At 44.9% G+C, this 22,143-nt stretch overlaps 1 pseudogene; it reads left to right on the top strand.

Moving 5' to 3' along the window:
• Positions 1-5,230: 5,230 nt before the first annotated feature.
• Positions 5,231-22,143, top strand: part of LOC147711702 (uncharacterized) — a 133,718-nt pseudogene continuing 116,805 nt past the window's right edge.

Genomic DNA, 22,143 nt, shown 5'->3' with positions numbered 1-22,143 from the left:
AGAAAGGGACTCATGTCTGAGTATGCCCTGCCACACCTATAGTGGCCAAAAACGATTTAGAAAAGGGGGTGGTGATGAACAGAGTGTCTGAGTTAAACAGACCACTCTTACCCAGTCCAAAGATCAGGGCTTGATCCATCACCGTTATTTATCTCACTGCCCCATCCCAGCTCAGAACCTGGCTATATGCAAATCAGTCTGTCCCTGGCCCAGTGCATCATGGGAACAGGGCAGACTAAACTACCAAGCCAATTCTTCACCAGAAAGGAGACAGGCTACCGGGCACCGGTTTCTGGCATTTCAGCCTTCTTCGGCCCGGCTTGCTTGAATCCTGATGGAGCAGTGAGAAAGGGACTCATGTCTGAGTAAACCCTGCCACACCTATAGTGGCCAAAAACGATTTAGAAAAGGGGGTGGTGATGAACAGAGTGTCTGAGTTAAACAGACCACTCTTACCCAGTCCAAAGATCAGGGCTTGATCCATCACCGTTATTTATCTCACTGCCCCATCCCAGCTCAGAACCTGGCTATATGCAAATCAGTCTGTCCCTGGCCCAGTGCATCATGGGAACAGGGCAGACTAAACTACCAAGCCAATTCTTCACCAGAAAGGAGACAAGCTACCGGGGACAGGCACAGAACAGTACCATGTAGTACACGTGGGATTAGTGAATATACTGAGTGCATGCCTGCAAGAAATATATGATATGAAAAATGCAGTGCTGTCAATTGCACAGGATCCATTGTTGGTTGGGCCACAGAAGTAAAAGACCTCAATCAACTCGGTTGGCACCAGTAGCCCTATGGCCCTCTGAAAGGGCTTCTGACTGTAAGGGTTAGAGATGCTTGCGAAGGAATGGGAAGCCTAGGGAGAAGTGGATTACACAAGAGAATGACATTTGATGAGGAGATATTGAGTGGATTAAGCAACTCAGTCCCTCATTTGCCCTGCAACAGTTCAAAACGCTTGGAATTTATGTGGTTTATGACATCCTAATTTCTATCTGGCATACTTACAGTGTAGTAAGTTGTACAAATGCCTGCAAAGCTGATATCTGCTTTGATTGACTGGCAGAACTTTTCATTGGACCCTGGCTCCCCACCAGTGCTCGTAATTCTGGATAAGTCCACGCCCTCCAGAGATAGTACTTTGCTGTCTTTTTGACTTTGAACTGAAGCTCTACAAACACTAGCCAAATGAAGATTTTAGCACTAGGACCCAAACTGTTCTCCGTAAGGGTAGAAATAAGGCTATATTTGGAGGAGAAGTTCCTGTTGCTATACCACACTTTAAAGAAGAGAAGCTATACTTCCCCGACTGGTGTGGAGCATCACTTGACAGCTCGAATACAGAAGAACTGCCGGGAAGAAAAGGAGGAGAGACCCTGCTGAGAAGTCACAAGAACCTCTAGGTTAGAAGATGAACCTGGATTGAACCAGGAGCGCCTTTATAAAATCTTCATGATGAAAGCGTCTCAAACATGGCAGAGACACAGAAATTGAGTGGGTCATTATGATGGCGTGCGGATCGCCATTGTGTGGCCGGCGGTGGCGATCTGCCCGCCATCACAACATGATTTACCCCCTCCACATTAGCATGGCGGGGGTACCACGGCGGACGGAAAGTCCGTCTGCCGCTTTTCTGCCGCTCGGCAATCGTTACTATTGCCGGCCGGTCAAACCTGGGGCATAACATGGTGGCGGTGCCTTCCAGGCACAGCCAACTATATTATGTTGACAGGGGACAAGGCCTTTCCATGGCGGTGATGCCCCCATGGAAAATCTGGCGGGAATTGCCAGTTGCTGGCCCCCGGGGGGGCTACACTTGGAATTGCCATGCAGAAGGTGGCAGGCACTGCGCGGTGCCTGTCACTTTGTGCATGGCAATGCACAGCATGCCTCATTGACATTGGCGTGGGTGCTGCTTACAGCAGCACCAGCTGCAATGTTAATGATGCAGAATGGGACCAGCAGGGTGGCCGTCGTATCCTAATTAGTGGTGCGGGACCGCCGCATCGCTGGCGGCCGGTCCCAGAACTGCTAGGGTCTGCCCGCTAACCTAATAAGCCCCTTAATACCATTGAAAACAATTTATTATTTATTAATATTTATTTAATATTTGAATTTATTAGGCGCAAAACCAATCATCCCCACAGGGATCTCTCGGTGCCACAAAATCGGAGGAGTGAAGTCAAGGCCGCTGATAATGACTGAACAGCCAAGTTTTTAGATTTTTTTGAACAGCCCCATGTTAGGATATCACGGATGTCATCAGGGTGCCTATTCTAGTGAAATGGCGCAATATAAGAAAAGGAGCGGCCTCCCATTCTGATCTTGTTGATCCTCATTGGGCGCAATAACTGTCGATTGCTCGACCTCAGTTGCCGACCTGGAATATAGGGGATTAGCTTTTTCCTGAGGTAGACCGGGCCATACCCCTGAAGAGTCTTAAATACTAGACATAAAAGTTTGAATGCTGCTCGCTTTCTAATCGGCAGCCAATGGAGTTGTCGCAAAAGAGGTTCCGAGGGCGAGCAAGTAGGACGAGTAAGGGCAAGACGTGCAGCCTTATTCTGAACGACCTGGAGTCTGGAGAGAAGATCTTCTCTTATCCCTACCAGTGGGGAATTGCCGTAATCCAACCTACTTACTAGTAGTGCCTTGATAAGCAACTTTTTTGCAGAGAGGGGTAACCAAGAAAAGACCTTTCTGAGCAAACCATCAAGCCAAAGCAGGTGCCCGAGATGCTTTTCACGTGTTGCTCCATGGAGAGTGTGTCATCCACCATAATACCTATATTTTTCACCCACTATTTTGGGGTCGGAGGGTCTCCTAGCTCAGGAGGCCACCAGTCTGCAGATCAGAGCTCCTCTGCTTTTTCAAAGAGTAGAATCTCTGTTTTGGCTGTGTTCAGCTGTAGTAAATTATTGATGGTAATGATTAACTGAATATCATCCGCATACGAAACGGTGTCAAACCCACAAGATCTAATAATGGGAGCCAGAGAAGATACATAAATGTTGAATAGTGTGGGGCTTAGAATGGAGCCCTGTGGCACTCCTTTGTCCTCAACCACAGTCTGAGAGGTGAACGACTCAAGTTGGAGTTGCTGCAATCTGTCGGCAAGGAAGCTTTCAAACCATTTAAGTGCCATTCCTCTTACACCAAACTCTCGTAGTCTATCCACCATAATTCGATGAGAGATGGTGTTGAATGCAGCCGACAAAAGAATCAGCATAGTCAGAATTCCCTTATCCAGGGCCAGCTTTGTCGTATCAGGGACTTCTGTTAGTGCAGACTCAGCACTGTGCGAGGCCCGAAAGCCTGACTGAGAAGCGCCAAGCAGATTATTCACTTCTTGGTGACAAGCTTGCTGCTTATTTACTGACTACATGACTTTTGAAAATAGAGGAAGAATTGAAAATGGCCTGTAATTTTGAAGATCCAATGGATAGGCCTTAGCTTTTTTTAATATAGGTCTGATTTGTGCCTACTTCCATTTCAATGGGAAGGTGGCTTTAATTAAAGAATGATTACATAATTCAGCAAAAGGGGCCACAAGAGCCTAGGCCAGAGCTGTGGTAATGAAAGGCAGAGCCCCATCAAGAGAGGACCAGATTTGTGATGAGCCAATAATGGGTGGACATTGTCCACTGTGATGGCCTCAAATGTTTCTAAGGAGCAAGAAGTGGGATCATCATGCTTATATGATTCCACACTGGGTTCCATCTGTATTTTTGAAAGAGCTATAGATGTTATCAATCTTTAGCTTGAAGTGATTGGCCGGATCATCACAGAATTGTTGCGTCTGAGGGATAGATGAGTTATTCACTCTTGGGTTAGTGAAGTCTTTTATCAGGATTTTAAACAATTCTTTAGAAGAATTCTTGGCTTCACTAATTCTGGACCCCAGATGTGATCTTCTAGCACCGTTACAGTTCCTAAGATATTGTTTAAGGGCCGTTTTGTATGCTAGCTTGTCTGCTTACTGTTTGGATTTTCTCCATTTCCTTCCCCATTTCCTGCAACCTGCTATTTCTTACTTAAGGCTATCGTTGTTTGAGGGTGCTGGAGCTGATTTTGCCCAGGTCTTACAGACTTTACCAGGGGCAATCCTATCCAGAGCTTTTATCAGAGAGCCCTCTAGTAGTTCCAGTGCCCCATCACTGTCCACACAATTCTGATGGCCCGGGGCTGTAAATGCTGGGATAAAAGAAGATAGGGTCACCTTCTTTCATGGTCTCTGCTGAGCTCGGGCAGCTAGGGGTTTGGTTGATTCCTTCGATGAATTTAACACAAATTTCAGAGCAGAGTGGTCTGTCCAGGGCTATGGAGGGGTCCACTACTATATCCTGAGTATTGGAGAAGATGTTATCCAGTATGTTTCCCTCTATGTGAGTGGAGCTAAATACTTTGGGTAAAAGACCTGAGATTCCAGAGCTTCTATGAGCCAGATGGAGTCTGGGTCGGTGGTAATATCAAAGTGATGGTTAAAATCTCCTATTAATAGAATGTTATGAGAATGCAAAGAGAGAGGTGCCAGGGATTCCATCAGAGAGATACAAAAGTCTTTTTTATTGCTTCCTGGGGGATGGTAAACCACTGCTCCGACCCAACTAGGGGCCTGCTCTCCCTCCAGTTTAAATGCCAACAGCTCCAGACTGGGTAAGGCAAAAGATTCCAAGAGCTTAATGCTCAAAGGTAGCCATATCGCAATGGCTAGCCCCCCACCCTTCTTCTCTACTCTATCCAGTCTAGAGATTCTTTAGTCTTACAGAAAGGCAATCGCCAAGGAGGGTGTGGCAAACAATGTCAAAATCTTTCTAAGACTTCCAGTTGACAAAAGTTTGTGATGATAACAAAGATTTGTATTTTAACACTAAACCAAAGGCCACCTTTTCCCTGATAGACTCTTACCCGTCTATTGAATCCTGCCAGATCTCTGCCACTGGAAAATCATGAACAAGGGCTACCATTTTCTGAATATGTTGTACAACAGGTTTAGAGTCACTATTGATCCCCTATTTAATTATACAGAAAAGTAATAAAAGGGTGGAAAGCAATCGAAAAACCAAAAACAAAAACTAACATAGAGGTGGAGACGGAAAACGTGATAAGAAGAGATAAAAACAAACAAACAACAAGACTACAGGAAACAGAAGACACGTCTCAGAAAGTGGCACCTGAAGCAAAAAGCGATGCGGGCTCAAAAACCAAGCACCAGGAGGCAATGACCAAATGGATAACCAATGAAGATAGAACAAATTGGTCAAAAAGGGAAAAAACTCCTGGATTGTACATAGAAAGAGCCTCAAGTACAGACTTCCATCTATCAATTACCCTGGACAAAAAAGGCAGGACGTGTAAAACATTATCGGAGAAAAAACAAATGGAAAAGATTAGGACAGTAAAAACGCTCAGCATAAAGGAGGACAATAGAAGTCAAAATGAAGAAGAAGATATAACGCCGAAATCAAGCTCAAAAGGACTGCCCACCATCGAGCGCACAATATACACTAAGGCGGGGGAAAGGACAAGGGAAAAAAGGGAACAAAATGGAAACCAGGTACCTCAACCGAACCCAGCAGAAACAGGCCTTAAACTAATCTTTAAGCCTGAATATCAAACGAAGGGAAAAAACGACATACTAAATAGGGGTAATATAATGAGATTATTCAGAGAAATCCCAAAATTAAGGGAAATTCCATCGTCCAATCTCTTGGCACTTGAATTTGTCCAAATAAACATGGAGACGGATTCGGAAGTAAGTAGAACAACATGGGCATCGATTGAGACAACCGAACTGATCTTTTCCACCAGGGATACCTTTGCAACATGGGGCATAATAATATCATATCCACCGTTAATCAAATACCCATACCCGCTATTAAATGACGAGGCATCCGGGTTTCCGAAAATAAAGGGAAATTCTCCTACGGTACTAAAAGGAGCTAGAAGTACGTCACCAAATCAAGTGACATGCAGGGGAGCCGACGTGCAAAATAATACGGATAGGCAAACAGCCACCCAGTCGGAGGAATATCAAGACTGGTCCTGGTTAGCCCTCACCTTGAATTCACATTGTTCCTGAAGATAACAGCACAGTAAGGGGGGAACAAAACAATAAAGCTGTAATTGAAAATGAGAAAAAGACCATGATCTGCTCCTGGAACGTTCACGGTTTTAACGAAATGCAACAAGACAAGAAACCCTCACCTATTTAAGTAACTTTAAAGTAATATTACTACAAGAAACGTGATACACTTCTCCAAAGCATTTGGAAGGCTACGAAGAGTTCCACATAATGGCGGAAAAAACCTCCAAGTATGGGCATCCAAGAGGGGGGTTATCCATATATACTGCAATAGAAAATGACTGGAAAACGGAGGAAATGGATTCCGGAGAAAACTGGATCCAAATAATAAAAGTGGAAGAAAATCTCCCCGCACAAGGAGAATGCGGGGGAGATAAGCTAATAATTCTGAACATATATATTCATCCGGCAAAGAACAAAAAATAGGAGAAACTGTCATCCTTAATAGACTTAATATAAACACTACAAGCCACACATCAATATCACGATATGATTATATCAGAGGATTTCAACTATAATCTGACAGGAGGAAAGACGAATAAGAATAAGAATAAAAATTAAAATATACGAAATGAGCTGAAAAAACTAGGCCTAGTCATCCTAAATGGAAACATGAAGGGAGATCAACCGGCCGGTATTATCTTTTCCTGTGGAAAAAAACAATCAATCATTGATTATACGATAATTAGTAAAGAGTTAATGCCCCGGGTAGACAATTTCTACATCTCAACACGACCTGAGAGCGATCATTTCCCTCAGGAGACAGTATTATACTTAAACACCAAGCAAAAGGAGTGTGTAGCATCATTAGCTGCATGGCCGGAAATATATAATTTACGGAAGCTTAAATGGAGAGGAAACATCATGGAAGACATAATGAACACGGTGAATGAACACATAGAGAATGCTGAGGAGTCAGCAGGACAATTATTAAGTAACTGGGAAAATCTATGTGAAGTACTCCTGGACAAATTTCCAGCAAAACCAATAAGCAAAGGTAATCACTGGCCTATTAAAGAGCCATGGTACACAACACAACTGAGAAACAAAAAAATAAATATTGCCAAAGAGGTAAGACAAAAAGCGCAAGCAATTAAAATGGGGAAAAAAATAGACAGCGGAATAATTCAAAATATGAGAAAAGACTATAAGGTGGAATGTAGAGTGGAAAAAAGGAAATACAGAGAAAAGTTATGGGAAGATCTGTTGTGGGCAAGTAAATTACCAAACAGTAAAGAATTTTGGGGCATAATCAATAAATCAATGAAAGGATACGGAAAGCAAAACAACATCGGAATAAGTGAAAACACTTGGTTAGAATACATTGATAAATTTTACAACCCCGAACAAGGAATTGACAAGGCGGATGCAGCAAGGTCACTGAATGTAAAGCAAAAAGAAACGCACCCGAGGCAACCAGTACTACAATTAAAAGTGGAATAATCCAGATTAGCGGGGAAGCAGATGATCAAACTCTGACAACCGTTAAACGCATAAAAACATTGATAAAAAATCTGAAAGCGAAAGGAGCAGCAGGCCCAAACGGGCTACCTAATGCCCTGTTCAAACGAGACCTGGACGTTTGGGCAAAATATCTAACACCCCTTTTTAACCAGGTTATCCGAGATAACAAGATCCCACAGTCTTGGAGCGGTAACCTGTTCCACCCAATTTACAAGAGCGGCATCAAAACAGAACCCGGGAATTACAGGTTGATTGCCCTGATCGACGTAGAGGCCAAACTCTATGCTTCATGTATCCTGGAACATCTACAAGAGTGGACAGAGGAAAACAACATCATCCCAAAATTCCAAAAAGGCTTCAGACAGGGTATGGGCACCATTACAAACCTAACAGCCTTGACAATTCTTGCGGAGAAAGGGAGTATTAGTGGCTTGCTACATTGACCTAAAAGCGGCATTCGATAGAGTGCCGCTAGACCGTTTGTGGAAGAAACTAAAAGCATGGGGATTGCCACAGCCACTGATAAATGCAATACAATCACTATACAGTGAAACTTGGGCCACTGTTAAACTTGGGGACGGACAAAGAGTCTCTTCAAAAATAAATATAACAAACGGACTAAAACAGGGCTGCGTCCTTTCACCATGCTTATTTAATTTCTACTTAGCAGACTTGAACAGTCACTTAGAACAAATAAATGGACACCCACCGATTTTGGCAAAGGAACCGGTTCAATACTTACAGTATGCAGATGATATTGTCCTGGTAAGTCAAACTCCGATAGGGCTGCAAAGGACAATAAACAAACTTATAGACTATCTGGACGCTCAAGGTTTAGAATTGAATAAATCTAAAACCAAGGTGGTAAGAATAGCGGGCCCAAGACAAGGAAACTATAAATGGTACGCAAAGAACTGTCAAATAGAGGAAACAAGAGTTTATAAATACTTGGGCATCAAAATGGCAAGAAATCTGTTAACGGTGGAGCAGAAAAAAGAGATCACAGCAAAAGCTCAATCCTTAATATTTGCCTACAAACAACTATCCAAGAAACTGGAAAGCCCTTCACACGGGCATCTTTTAAAAATCATGGCAGCCCAATTGCTACCAACCTTGTCCTACGGTCTGGAAACCTGGCATGGCCAAGAATGTAACATCTTAAACAAATTACAAACCAAGGTTTATAAAACGGTATTCAATATTTTTAAAGGTTCCTCGCCAGCACAAATCCGTTTGGAATTCGGATTACAGAACCAGGAATTCCAAAGGAAGGCAACCATGGTAAATCTATGCTGGAAACTAAGAGCGGCAGAGTTGGGAATTTGAACAACCTATGCTGGTTGGAAATAAAACAACAAATGGAGCAAAAAAAAACAAACACGTTGGGGGACCAACTGCGGATAGCACTGGAAGAATTAGAGATCAATGGGCTTTGGAACAGCAAGATGGAAAAGTCCTCATTTAAAAAAGCTTGCAATAACAAACAAAAGCATTATTCTTCGTGGAGGATAAAAGGGGATTACTAAGACGCCGCCACGCATGCGTCATAATAATTTCCTACACACGGCTAAGACCACAACCCTACCTAGCAGCTCATTTTCGATTGTCTTTAAAAAGGAGATTCATGGCATACAGATTTGGAGATCTTTGTTCATTAGACCTGGCGCCCACCTGGAAAAACAAGCATCAAGCAAAGGCATGTCGTTTATGTGGCTATCATATTGAAACTCTGAGCCACTTGCTGTGTGTCTGCGAAACTGTGAAATCAGAAAGAAGGAAGCTGCTGAGAACAGTTTTTAATGATTTAAATATCCGCACCTGCAGACAGGCGGCGACAAGTTGGCTGGGTGCCGCATCAAACATTTTAATATGCAGGGGGATCAAATTCATGATAGCGGTAGAAAGCTTACATATAAATGTGGGCAAAGACTGAAGGCTTGGTGCCACAAAGGAACTAAGTGGAATTTTAAGAACTGAAAACGTTTTTTTAAATGAAATGTGTTTTATATGCATTATGGTTTGTGAAAACCAAATAAAGTTATTTTTGACTGACTGACTGACTGACTATTTAATTATGCAAGAGCCTTGAGGGCACTGGACATCGAGTATGAATGGAAACTCTGGTTTCCTTTGGCAAACAATATTACACCTTTCAGTGGTTCAGAATTCCGTTCACTTCTGGGATGGTGAGTTCATAGGTTTTGGACAGAATGTCTTAAGCACTGGGTCAAAGCCACCTGATCACTCTCTGTGAGCCTTTAACCTCTGAGTAAAATAAAAGACAATGGCACACAAATCATATTAGTTTAGCAACACTGCTGGCATCTATTGATTGTGTTGTCAATGATAAGTGTGCTAGTAACTCTCAGGTTACCTAAAGACACCTGACATGAGCAGCTAAATCTCAAACCCATGGTAATAGGAGCATAATGTGATTCTGCCTTTCCTGGTAAACCCATCTCTTATTATTACACATTCAAAATGCTAGAATATGTTTTGCGGTCATATCATTGCCTAAAAAAGCTGCTAAGACCTTCTGGGTTTCTGTGCTATGGTTTTCTGTATGTTCTTTACCTTTCCAATATTTCAATAGGAGCCTATTGTTAATACTATTGTCATTAGTATTTGTGAAAACAACTTAACAGGAATATTCACCAACCAGTATAATCAGAGATGAATCTCACTTCAATCAGGAAAATACATTATGAGAAATGTCAAGCGCAGATCAGGCAAGTGTGGGTAAGGAAAGCCCAACCCTATATCAGTTTCAGCACCACTTGGAAGGGTAATCCAGCACATCCCTCAACTTCACTTTCGGAGGCAATGTTTCGAGCTAGCTTCTGGGAAAGGCTTAATCATTTTTAGAGTGAATTCTCTGACTGGATAGTAAATACCTCTTGGGTACTCAAGTACTTGTCATACTGCATCCCAATTCAAATGTACTACCTTCCCATTGAATAACCCAAGACAGATGACAAAGTTACCATTGGAGAGCCAGTGAATAAAGTGTATCTTATGGACCTGGAGTGCAATAATACAAAAGTTCCTGGGAGAGCATTGGTAATCAGGACTTCTGAACAAGGAGACAGACCAAGGCTACTGATTTCCACAGAACAAGGTTAGAAGACCACAAAAACAGGAGATATTGGGGTAATATTGATGGATGTGAGCCCTGGTCAAGCAGCAACCACATTCCCAGTCAGGGTAAGGCACAAGCAACCCCAAATTATCCTGTGTTCAACCCCTGGTAACTTGGCACAGAGCAGTCAAGCTTAATTGAGAGGCAATTGGTAAAGTAGCTGTGCAACACTTCAAACAGTAAAACAATGAAAACACCACACAAAAAGATCCTGCACTAGGTTTTAGAAACATAGAACTTTAAAAAATCCATTTAGAAGAACCGAAGATATTGAATTTGAAATTGTTTTAGGGAAAATAGCGCCAAAAGGCATAAAGAGTTACCTGTGGATATCTGATTGCGCCAGACTGGGACAAAGATACGAGATCAGGCTGGTTGTGATGGAGCGTGGGCTGGCTACAGGGACCAAGTTAGGGCTGCTGAACAGTGTACTGTAAATCCTTGTTTGTGGAGTGTTGCGTGGGTCCACATCGAAGGCATGCTGTCCAGCCTAGGTGATGCATCGTTCTGCTTGGAATAGTGCCGCACAGCAGAGGATATGCATTGGTTACTTTGAATCCACAGAAGCTGTCAGAGCACCTTATTCCCACTTCCAAGGGTCCAGTACTGTGGTGGCACCACTTGGCAGGGAAGACGCACATATTGAAGAGTCCAGGTGCAGTTGCTAAGTTGTTGGAAGCCCATGTCCCTAGGCTTCAGATCAGGGGGCCAGCCTCACCAGGCAAGAGGACAGCAGGAAGCAGGTCAGCACTACAGGGCAGAAGGTCCTTCAGAGCAACAGTCCAGCATAGTGGCAGTCCTCGTAGCATCATGGCAACCTTTCTTCCTGGCAGAGTATACTGAGGTCCAGAAGTGTACTGAAGTGGTTGTGTCTGAGGTTCTTCTTTTATGCACAGTTGTGCCTTTGAAGTGGGGAGAAGCTTATAGAGGCATGTCTTTGAAGTGCACAGATGCCCTGGCTCCGGACTAACTACAGGGGGCATGCCGCCCTTTGTGTGAAGGCAGGATATAGCCTATCCAGATGCAAGTGAGGCTGGACCCAGCTCCTCTCTCCCATCCTTTCAGTAATTGACCATCCAGTCACACCTAAGCTACCATTGTGTGTGGCTGTCTAAGAAGACTAAACAAAGGCCAACTGCCAACTACCCCCAGTCATTTGACCAAAGAGAGGCTGCAGGCACCACATGGCTAAGGCAAGAAAATGCCAACTTTCTTAAAGTGAAAAAAGTAAGTGTTGGAATGCACTCCAAATTTATACTCAACGTAAACGTTTTGGAAAAATCTTCAATGATACATTTTTGCGTGCAAGCCAAAAGTGCGCTATGTCTCAATAGCATACAAATATGTCACAACTATCTGATGCATCATCAACCATCAGCTTCATGTTGCCCTCCCATTCCATTCCAGTCTCTAAAAGGACAAGAAATTGAAATCCAGTGTTCATCCAAGTAATCCATATTTATTCAGAATTTTTCAATCCATTTCAAAACAGAGGCAACGTGATTCTGAGCTTCAGATGCCAGACAAATGCCCATCCAGGCCTTTATCCCAAAGCACAACAGAATTCATTTTACATCCTTGGTGACATTCTGTAATAAAACCCAATGCATTTCGGGCTGGTGGCCCTTCCTCGGGGGTAACTGTAACATAACTGTAACATAAAGAAAGCCCATGAGAGTCGTGGGGAATCTAGTACATCATAAATGGACAAGCCTACAACATCCATCATGCACTATATAATATATGTTACATTTTTTATTGATATATTCCTCATAACTGTCAAAACATCAAAATGACTGAAGGTGCAAAATTTATTACCTCACAAAAAGGAAAACGTTTATTATGCTATATGGGATATGTCTACACCCAAGAAAAACAAACAGGAGACAACTTGTGGAAATTTGAGAAATTGATGTACATAAACAGCGTTCATTATTCCATTTTCCCGCTCCTCTCCCTGTAAGCACCATGAATACCGTAAAATATTGACTGCATCACTCTGCCAGTAAAAGCCCGCACCCATATGTACATGACAGCCATTTTAGGCACCCTGGCCTTTTTCCTGCTCATTAGAATCACCGGCTTCCCTTCTGCGCGTATCTGAACCCCCCTCCCTCTCTCACATGCATAGACTATGAAACCCTCTCCCTCTGCGCGACCCTGCCCTGAAAGGCAACCCTCCTGCTTGACCCACGCAAACCCCCCATTCCCTCTTGAAGAGGCATCCTTTGCCTTAGCTGACATAGCCCTCCCCAGCTGCACCTGACTGTCCCCACTCTCTCACGCATAAGTCATAAGATCTCTCTCTCTGTGCGACTCTGTCCCTGTACACACCCTGGTTCCCCCTCCCTTCTCCCTCACACGGGCAAGTCATAAACCTTCTTCTTCTGCAAGACCCTGTCCTTGGGAATCGCGGCCGCGCCTGACCAGCACCTCCTTTCCTTTCATGAATATCCCCTCTGTTAGTAAACCCTCCCTCCGCGATTGACTGTCCACACATGTCTGAGGTCATCGCCTAAGCCAGGAGATACTGTTTACTGCTTATTGTATGGAATCACTCCCCTTCAAAGGACCCACTATTGATCCTGGCCACCCCACCCCCTGGGCTATGATCAGGCGCACACATCCTAAAAGTTGGCGGAACACTCAGCTGCGTGATTACCCTCCCCTCTTATCAGCAGGTCAAGGGTCCCTATTGTGAACATATGTGGGGTAGGATTGACACGAGGATCATGGGGATGTCCTTTCCGTGTTTCACAATGTCGTGATTGTAATGCTAAGTGTTCTGTAAAGTATAAAAGATGACGTTTCAGCTCACTTGTTAGAGCACCTCCCGAAAGACACTGTGTTTCGTGTCCGAAATGACAGGCTCTCCTCATGAGTAATAAATCCTGTTCTTGTGACTCCGGCTTCCAGCGCCCGTCTCTTTATTTTGGTAACTATTCAGAATGGGAACTAAGAGGCAACTTGCGCCATCCATCCGGGCATCGATACTAGTATGGACTCACATTTTACAATTGGCGTCCCAACGCGGAGTCCATCAGTGACATGAGGTCCAGTAAGAGAGATCCAGACGATGAGGTGAATATCTAAATGATCGGAGTATACCTGCCTTGAGAGGGCCCTCGTCCGGCTGCCAATTAAATGAACTTCACCGATTCTGAACGGACCTCTCTCGAGTGACCTACTGTCCTGACTGGAATCCCACAGGAATGCTGCATAGAGTAAGAGAACGATCGGGGGCTAGAAGGGGAAGACGAAGAACTATCCGCATGGTCCGGTCCGGGTAAGATTAAGTAGGGTGTTTTTACGCCTGATTGGTAGGGTGGTTCTATCCACCTGATTGATTGATTGATTGATTGTATTGGAATCGGTATTTGAATACTGATATTGTTGTTATTGGTTCATTTAGCTTTGGATGCTACTTGAAATATTGGTTCTCTTCTTGAGAACGAGACATTCTCTGTTTGCAAACGGCGGTGAATAGGAACGTTCGCCCCTCTTTGCAGATAGAGAAGGGTAGGTAATGCAGACTTTTGTCCCCGTTGTAATCCGTCATGCCTACTTTTCTCCACACTGATTGTTTGGAATCGATTAATAATCGATTGTTGCTCTTTGAGATCTTCCCTGTCTACAAACAGAGACGAGTAGAAATATTCTGTCTTCCTTTATGGATAGCGAAGGGCAGGTAATGCAGACGTTTGTCCCCGTTGTAATCCGTCATGCCTGTTTTTCTCCCCACTGATTGATTGGTTGCCTGGACATTGTTGTTCCAGGAATTGTTTCGTTTGAGGTATTTTCTATTTGCAAACAACGTGGAATAGAAATATTCTATCTAGTCTTTGCAAGTAGTAAAGGGTAGGTTATGCCCCTTTGTGAATTCATCAGTCCTACCCACTCCCCACTGATTGTTTATTTGGGGGGTAGCTCGCATGGTCCGTCCAGGAGGCTACCCTTATGGAGGACATATGCTCCCCACTCATGGGCCATTTAGTGGAAGTAGACCATCTGGTCCGTCCAGGAGGCTACCCTAGTAAGTGGAAGTACATCGTTTGGTCTGTCCAGGATGATACCCTAATGAAGGAATATATGTTCCCCTTTTGATCGATAATCTAGTTCCACCCCGGACCATTTATTGGAGGTAACTCGTCTGGTCCGTCCAGGAGTGCCCCTAATGAAAAGGACACATAAAAATATGAAGTGATCACCGTACCCTATTAACAAGAAACTTTAGCTCGAAACACGCTAAGGAAAAGAAGAATAAAAATAAAAAGAAATCAGGCTAAGTCAGTAACCCCCTGATGAGCTTTTGACTTCACTAAAAATAAGAAACATTAGAAACAGTTCGTAATAAGAAATATAAAATGGCGAAAAATTTGACAGCAAGACAGCCACGAGGTAGCTAGGTTCCGCTGCCTACTCCTGCTCCAAACATGTCTGCCTCGTTGCCCACCACGCCCAAATAACGGTCACATGAAATAGATACAAATCAATAGGTACCTACCCCCATTCCGGAAACTCCCGAAGTGCCACAGGTCCGCGGTTACGCCCATCCGGAAGGCGAGGCCTCGAGGCATGCGGGGCTCGCCTGGCCGCAGTCGGAAGGGGAGGCTGTGGGGCGGACGGCCCAGAAAACCGCGATGGCCTCTCCTTCTCCCCTCTCCTGCTGCCCTGCAGGCCACGGGGGGGGGGGATGTCTTGCCTCAGCCACCGACCCCCCCCCCATCTTCAATAGCCGGCACGGCCAATACCGAAGCGGTGGAGCCGAGGGACGGCGCGGGGTCGCTGGAAGGGGGAGGCGGCGCGAACGAGCCTCCCCCACCTCCCTCCAGGTGGAGGCTTCCAGCGACACCCCAACGCTCTGGCTTAAAGAGGGTCCACATCGAAAAGCGGTCTTTTGCCCGGGACGGGCACACGCCCCATGCCTTCTCTCCTCAACTTTGAAGATTCTATGAGAGCCGGGGGGCCCCCCGACCCCTCCGCATGGGCGCCCCCGTCCCCCTCACTGGGAACCGCGACGTCAACGCACTCCTGCCGGCGCCAGCCTCAGTTTGGAAATGGCTAAAACACAGCCAAGGTACAGACTTGTTCAGTTCCGGTGGAACACCAGAATGACCCGGTAGGAAAATTGTTGCCGCCCTCCCCACTCTTTGACTGATGGTCCATATTGTTAGACTGTTACCACATTGTGAAAAACTTTTTGAACTGCCAACGGAAGGTTCTGGTCCAACCATGAGTCATTGGAGACATTCTGACTATACCGGAACCTGCCTGACCTCGCCCAAAATGGCGCCGATACACGAAACGAAACTTTCGAACTCCCTGTTCACCCGGATTGCTCGAATATTGATGCTCTGAGATATGTATGCATTTTTGGACAATGAAAGTCGATAAGATGGATAGTGATTATGTGCTTAGAGAAGAAAGCAATACAGATATTGATCATGTGTTTGGACAATGAACTGATTTAGGGTGGGTACTAATTATGATTGGGAACAATGAATTGGTATAATTTAGGCACTGAATGAGCATTTGGATAATGAATTAATGAATTAATTGAAGAACTGAATTCTTGACATGCATCATGCTTGCTCTGTAGGAAAGTTCGATACGATTTTATTGCACTGCCGCACTTTATGCAATGAACTGCCACCAACTTCGTTCTTCTTATGTACAGTTCCAATCTGCTCCGTGGCCGGTCCACTGGGTTGTAGGCCTGTATTTATACACCAGCACTTTTTATTAAAAGTATTTTGAAAAAGAAAGCATAGTTGTAGCGGTTGCATTAATGAGTTTTGAATGTATTACTACTGTGAGCAACGAGAAAGTATGATGAAGGCTGAAGGTTAAAAAGGACCCGATATTTAGCAGCTACATTATGTGTCACAGGCAGCCGGAAAAGTGTTTTAGACGCCTTAAAACGACACCACAGAAATGCCACCTGACCGCCACCCTTGCACACAACCAAAAGGGGTCGCGACCAAGTAACTCATTTAGATACGCAGATCGTCAATGATTATCTATCTGACATTACTGGTCCCTCTGGGCTTAAACGCCGAGATGGTAAAGAAATGCACTACGTGGAGATAGGTCAAGAATGTGGTAGGTAAAAACATTTTCGGATTACTGCATGCTGATGTGGTTTGAATGCTGCCCCCCCCCACCCCTTCTTTCTCCTCCCTTCTGCAGGTCGCGTTGGAACATCGGCTGAAGTATGGGAGAACGATGATCGAACCACCGACGAAAAAGGGAAGGAGGGAATATGAGCATAGTCCTTATGACGATAAGTTTTTAAAAGACGTAGACTTAAACATGACTGTTCCTCCTTAGAACATAGCGACTGGGAGGATGGACTGACATAGAGACTTGACGGGTACTGTAGGACGAAAATTGACTCGAAATAACACGTTAGAGAATGTAACTAGACGTTTGACTAGGTAGGGAAAGGACAAAAGAAAAGTGCATGGGTAAGGGTTACCAAGACTGCACCCGTCTGGGAAGTTAGAAATGTTGCTGATGTTCAAAATGTACTGCCCCCCTTCTCACACTCTTATAGATCTAGCCAAGCTGCCCGACTGTTCCCCCGATCAATACTTGCCGTTGCCTCAGCCTGGAGAACTTCCCACCAAAGGAAGGAACTGAAAAATGGTTTAAGATCCAACCATGGGTAAATAGCGCGACCAGGTTCATTTCTGATCGACTAACCGAGGTGTAAGTATTGGCAATTGAGAACGCTCGGAGAGATAACAAGCGAGAGGGAAAAGGAGGGAAAGGTAAAAAGAGCTAAGCACGTAGGTAAATAGGATAGTAAAGATACGAAGGATATAAAAAAAAATAGATCTTGTTGGCCAACTATTGTTTTCTGTTTTGTTGTGAATGTCTTATATATGTAATACAGGTACTGTCTTCCTTCGTCTGAGTTTGTGTGTGTGTGTACTGTAGGGGTTTATGTTCTCCCTTTGTTTGCGTCTCTCCGTTACCTGACCCCCTACTGTTCTGTGTTGTGAACGCACTAAATGACCTATTTTTGTACACGTCTCTCCCTTTCTCTATCTCTCTCCCTCACTCTGTCTCTCTCTCTCTCTACATGTCATACGTGTACCAAATGGCTCGTTTAGATTGCGGACGACTCTCACTCTCTATGAGAGTCTCCCTATTTCCTCTTCCTTTTTTTATGGTAAAATCGTGCCTCGCTGGCACCAGTCTGATTGGATACTTATTGAACACGAAGGCGTTCAGCGAAATTGACCGAAAACTAAAATGATTGTATCTCGCCATATTACTACCTCTCCTTTCTGCAAAATGAATGAACTCGAATTGGCTGAGAAGGAAAGGACAGGTAAGACGACTAAGGTCCCCCAATCTGGCCTTTTATAGGGGAACTGTATGTCAATGGCACCTTATTTTTTTGTTCATCAGAGACGAACGCCAACGTCTAGATTGACCTCCAATGCCCAGATTGCCCCCCCCCCCTTTTTTTGCACCCAAGCGCGAGCGCCCGAAACATCCCCGCCCCATTTGATAGACCCCAGCTGCTGTCCCAGATATAAACATGACGACCATGAGTAACCGTCGCCCCTCGAGAAAAGCTGTTTTTACCCTGACTATCAATGATAGCGCCCCCGCCCTGTTTGAAAAGGTTAGCCAGCCTTGAAGGGAAATGTTCCGAAATGTTGAATATGATGAAATGCACAGTTGATGGGAATCTTATTTATCCCCACTTGAGTTACAAATAGGACGATGAATAAACTTGGCATGAACTCAGTAGGAATGCCGACATATGCACTGCTTGGTAATAGACCTCTGACTGTGACCGATGAGCGTATCTCCCAAGTGCGTAGGATTAAGGGAGGAATTCACATGCATAAATGTCTTCGTCTGCCAGTTCTCTAAAAGCTTGTTTTGTACCTATTCAAGAGGGATGTCCTTTCCGTGTTTCACAATGTCGTGATTGTAATGCTAAGTGTTCTGTAAAGTATAAAAGACGACGTTTTAGCTCACTTGTTAGAGCACCTCCCGAAAGACACTGTGTTTCGTGTCCGAAATGACAGGCTCTCCTCATGAGTAATAAATCCTGTTCTTGTGACTCCGGCTTCCAGCGCCCGTCTCTTTATTTTGGTAACTATTCAGAATGGGAACTAAGAGGCAACTTGCGCCAGCCATCCGGGCATCGATACTAGTATGGACTCACATTTTACAAACTTTAATTGGAAATGCAGCAACTATTAAGCAAATGCATGTTATGGGAGGGCTACAACAAAATAAACTACTGTATTAAAGGTTAAAGAACATAACCACCCCCCCTAATATTGCATAAATAGAAGTAAGAGATGTTTTAGAAACTCTTAGGAAGCTAGCACTAGCTCTCAAAAACCTACAACTCAAATACTAAATGACATTCTACCCTGAGTTCCAGAACACATAACTGGCAAATTACCCTCCATCCCAACTTTAAAAAGATTAACAGCTAGAACACAAAAAATCCACTAGTAACACCCCACCTGCCCCCAAAACTTTAAGTGAAGTTCAAATACCACCTGAATTAACTATAACTCAGAATGAAGAGCAATTCCTTATTTATAATAATAAATCTAATGGATTATGATATTTGCAACTCCCACAAACCAATCCAAAGTACAAAATTGTGACACATGGATGATACATTTAAAATGTGTCCCAAACCATTTTACCAATTATACACATTCCATGGGCAGTATCACAATAGCAACATCCCCTTTATATATGCCCGGTTACCAAACAAACACACAACTACCTATGTAGAACTCCTATCAAAAGTAAAGCAAGAAACTAATAAATACCCCCACCAAAAAAATCATAGACTTCGAACAGTCAATGATACAGGCCATCCTGAAATAATACCCTGACAGAGCAATACAAGGTTGCTATTACCACTTTAATCAATGCATATGGAGACACCATCAAAAATCTACCTTTAATGTAGAATATGCAATTAACAGTAATTTTGCATATGAAATTAAAAAGCTAATTGCACTAGCCTACGTCCCAATAACTAAAGTAGGTGAACACTACAACTTATTAGTAGAAAGCCCCTATTACCAAACAAATGAACATAAACTAAGTCCCCTACTAGTCTATTTTGAGGATACCTGGGTGGGAAGGCTACACAGATCTGGACACAGTAGACAGCCAAAATTCCAAATTCTATGTTGGAATGCATACAACAATACCCTAAACAAAGAAGCAAAAACTAATAATGCTGTTGAAGGATGGCATAATGCTTTCCAAGCCACAACCGGCCAAACCTAACCAACCCTGCATAAATTACTGGCATCAATTCTAAAAGAACAAAGCTACAACAACCAAGACTAGAACAATCTGTAACACAATTACGTCCAAAATTAGCTAAACAAACTAAAATAATGTACGAGTATGTACGATATATAGTAAGACTCTACCCCAAAGCTAAAGGGCTAGAATATTTAGAAACAATAGCAAAATCCCTACTTTAAAACATTAACACATAAGCATAGAAAAATCTGAATTGTAAACTAAGCTCTTAACTAATCATTTTTTTACACCTAAAATATATATATGCTGTCAAATAATTTTACCCTTTTAATAAAAATATTTGAAAGAATAAATATATTTTATATGTTAAAAAATATCAATAAAAATTACATAAATAACATTTCCCTCCCTCTGTAAATAATTTTTAAAAGCTTACGTGTTAGACGGACCGGGAGGGTCGGCCGAGATTACGGGGAGAGGTCTCCAGGGAGAGCCGTCTCCAACGACTGTACAGGTAAGTAACTTCCCCCCCACAGACGGACACCACACAAGATTGAAGGTTAACGAGACTTTATATGCAATTCTTAGGTTACGTAGCTATGATACAAGGAGGTCTGGACTCAGGGGTCCCCTCGGTTCTGATCTCTGGTTGAGGAGAAAGGGTAGCGGGACAGTCTTAGTTACCAATGAGTTAAATAGCTCTCAATCCTCGAGCTCGGCGTGGTTGCTGATCGGGCCGTGGAGGAGCCAAGCAGGTCCCGAGATGGATGAAGGATGGTCGACGGGCCGTGGAGAAGCCAAGCAGGTCCCGATGAAGATGATGGTTACAACGGTCCGCGGCCTCGCCAGCAGATCCGGACGACGGTGAAGAATGAAGGTTACGACGGCTGTGGCAGCGCCAACAGGCAGGACGATGGTGCACAGGACAGAGCTACGGCAGCGCCAGTAGTCCGTCCAGGATGAGTTCCTCTTACGTCTCTCGACTCCAAGATACAACTGACTTCCTGCTCTGGAGCTGTCCCAGTTATAGGGCTGGCGTGCTTTGATGTCCGGACCCTCGCACTTGGAGGTCGGGAGGTCCGGGATGAGGGAGTCCAGACACCCAGCAGGGGGGTGGAGCCAGCGCCCGGGGAGGCGATGGGCGAGCGGCACTAGGCGGGGGGAGAGCCATCGGCACCTCTCTCTCCCATTGACTTGCCAAGTAGCCCGCTCACCTCCTGGGTGGAGGGTGGTGCCGGATTGTCTGAGGCTGGGCTAGGCCCAGGGTTGAGGTCGATCGGGGGCCAGGCGGCCTCGTGGCGAGGCGTCCAAGATGGCGGCCCGGGCTGGGTGCATGGGCCGGCAGTGGATCGGACCCACGAGGTTATCATGTTCGAGGGCAGGGGTCCCTGAGGGGACGTAGGGCGTGCAATGGTGGTGTGTGGTGCTTGCGTGACTGGGCTCGGGCCTGGTCGAGCCGGGGGAGAGCGGCCCGTCATGTGGCCTGTCCAACATGCGTCCCCCCCAGCTGAAGGCGGGGAGAGTTACCCATCCTCTTGGGGACTCTCTTCGTCGAGGCGGAAAAACCGGGACAGGCCATCGGCGTTGGCGTGGTCGGACCCAGGCCGGTGTTCGACTGTGAAGTCCATACCTTGTAAGGAGATGGACCAGCGTAGCAATTTTGGGTTTTCCCCCCGCATATGCATCAACCACTGCAGGGGTCGGTGGTCAGTCTGCACCCGAAAGTGGGTGCCAAAAAGGTAGGGCCGGAGCTTCTTGAGGGCCCATACCACAGCGAAGGCTTCCCTCTCTATGGTGCTCCAGCGTTGTTCCCGGGGTAGGAGTCTCCGGCTGATGAAGGCCACCGGTTGATCGAGGCCTTCGGTGTTCACTTGGGACAGGACCGCCCCAATGCCCTGGTCGGAGGCGTCCGTCTGGACGACGAACTCCCGGCTGTAGTCTGGGGCCTGGAGCACAGGAGCGGAACACATGGCGGCCTTTAACTGTTCGAATGCCGCTTGACACTCTGGGGTCCAGTTCACCTTCTTGGGCTGATTTTTTGACGTGAGTTCGGTGAGAGGCCCCACGATGGTACCATAATCTTTCACGAACCTTCGGTAGTAGCCCGTGAGGCCCAGGAAGGCTCGCACCTCAGTTTGAGTGATAGGGGGTTGCCAGTTCTGGATGGCGGCAATTT

The sequence above is a fragment of the Lissotriton vulgaris genome, chromosome 5 (genome assembly GCF_964263255.1).
Source record: "Lissotriton vulgaris chromosome 5, aLisVul1.2, whole genome shotgun sequence".
Lineage (NCBI taxonomy): Eukaryota > Metazoa > Chordata > Amphibia > Caudata > Salamandridae > Lissotriton > Lissotriton vulgaris.
This window is presented reverse-complemented; position numbering and strand designations above follow the sequence as displayed.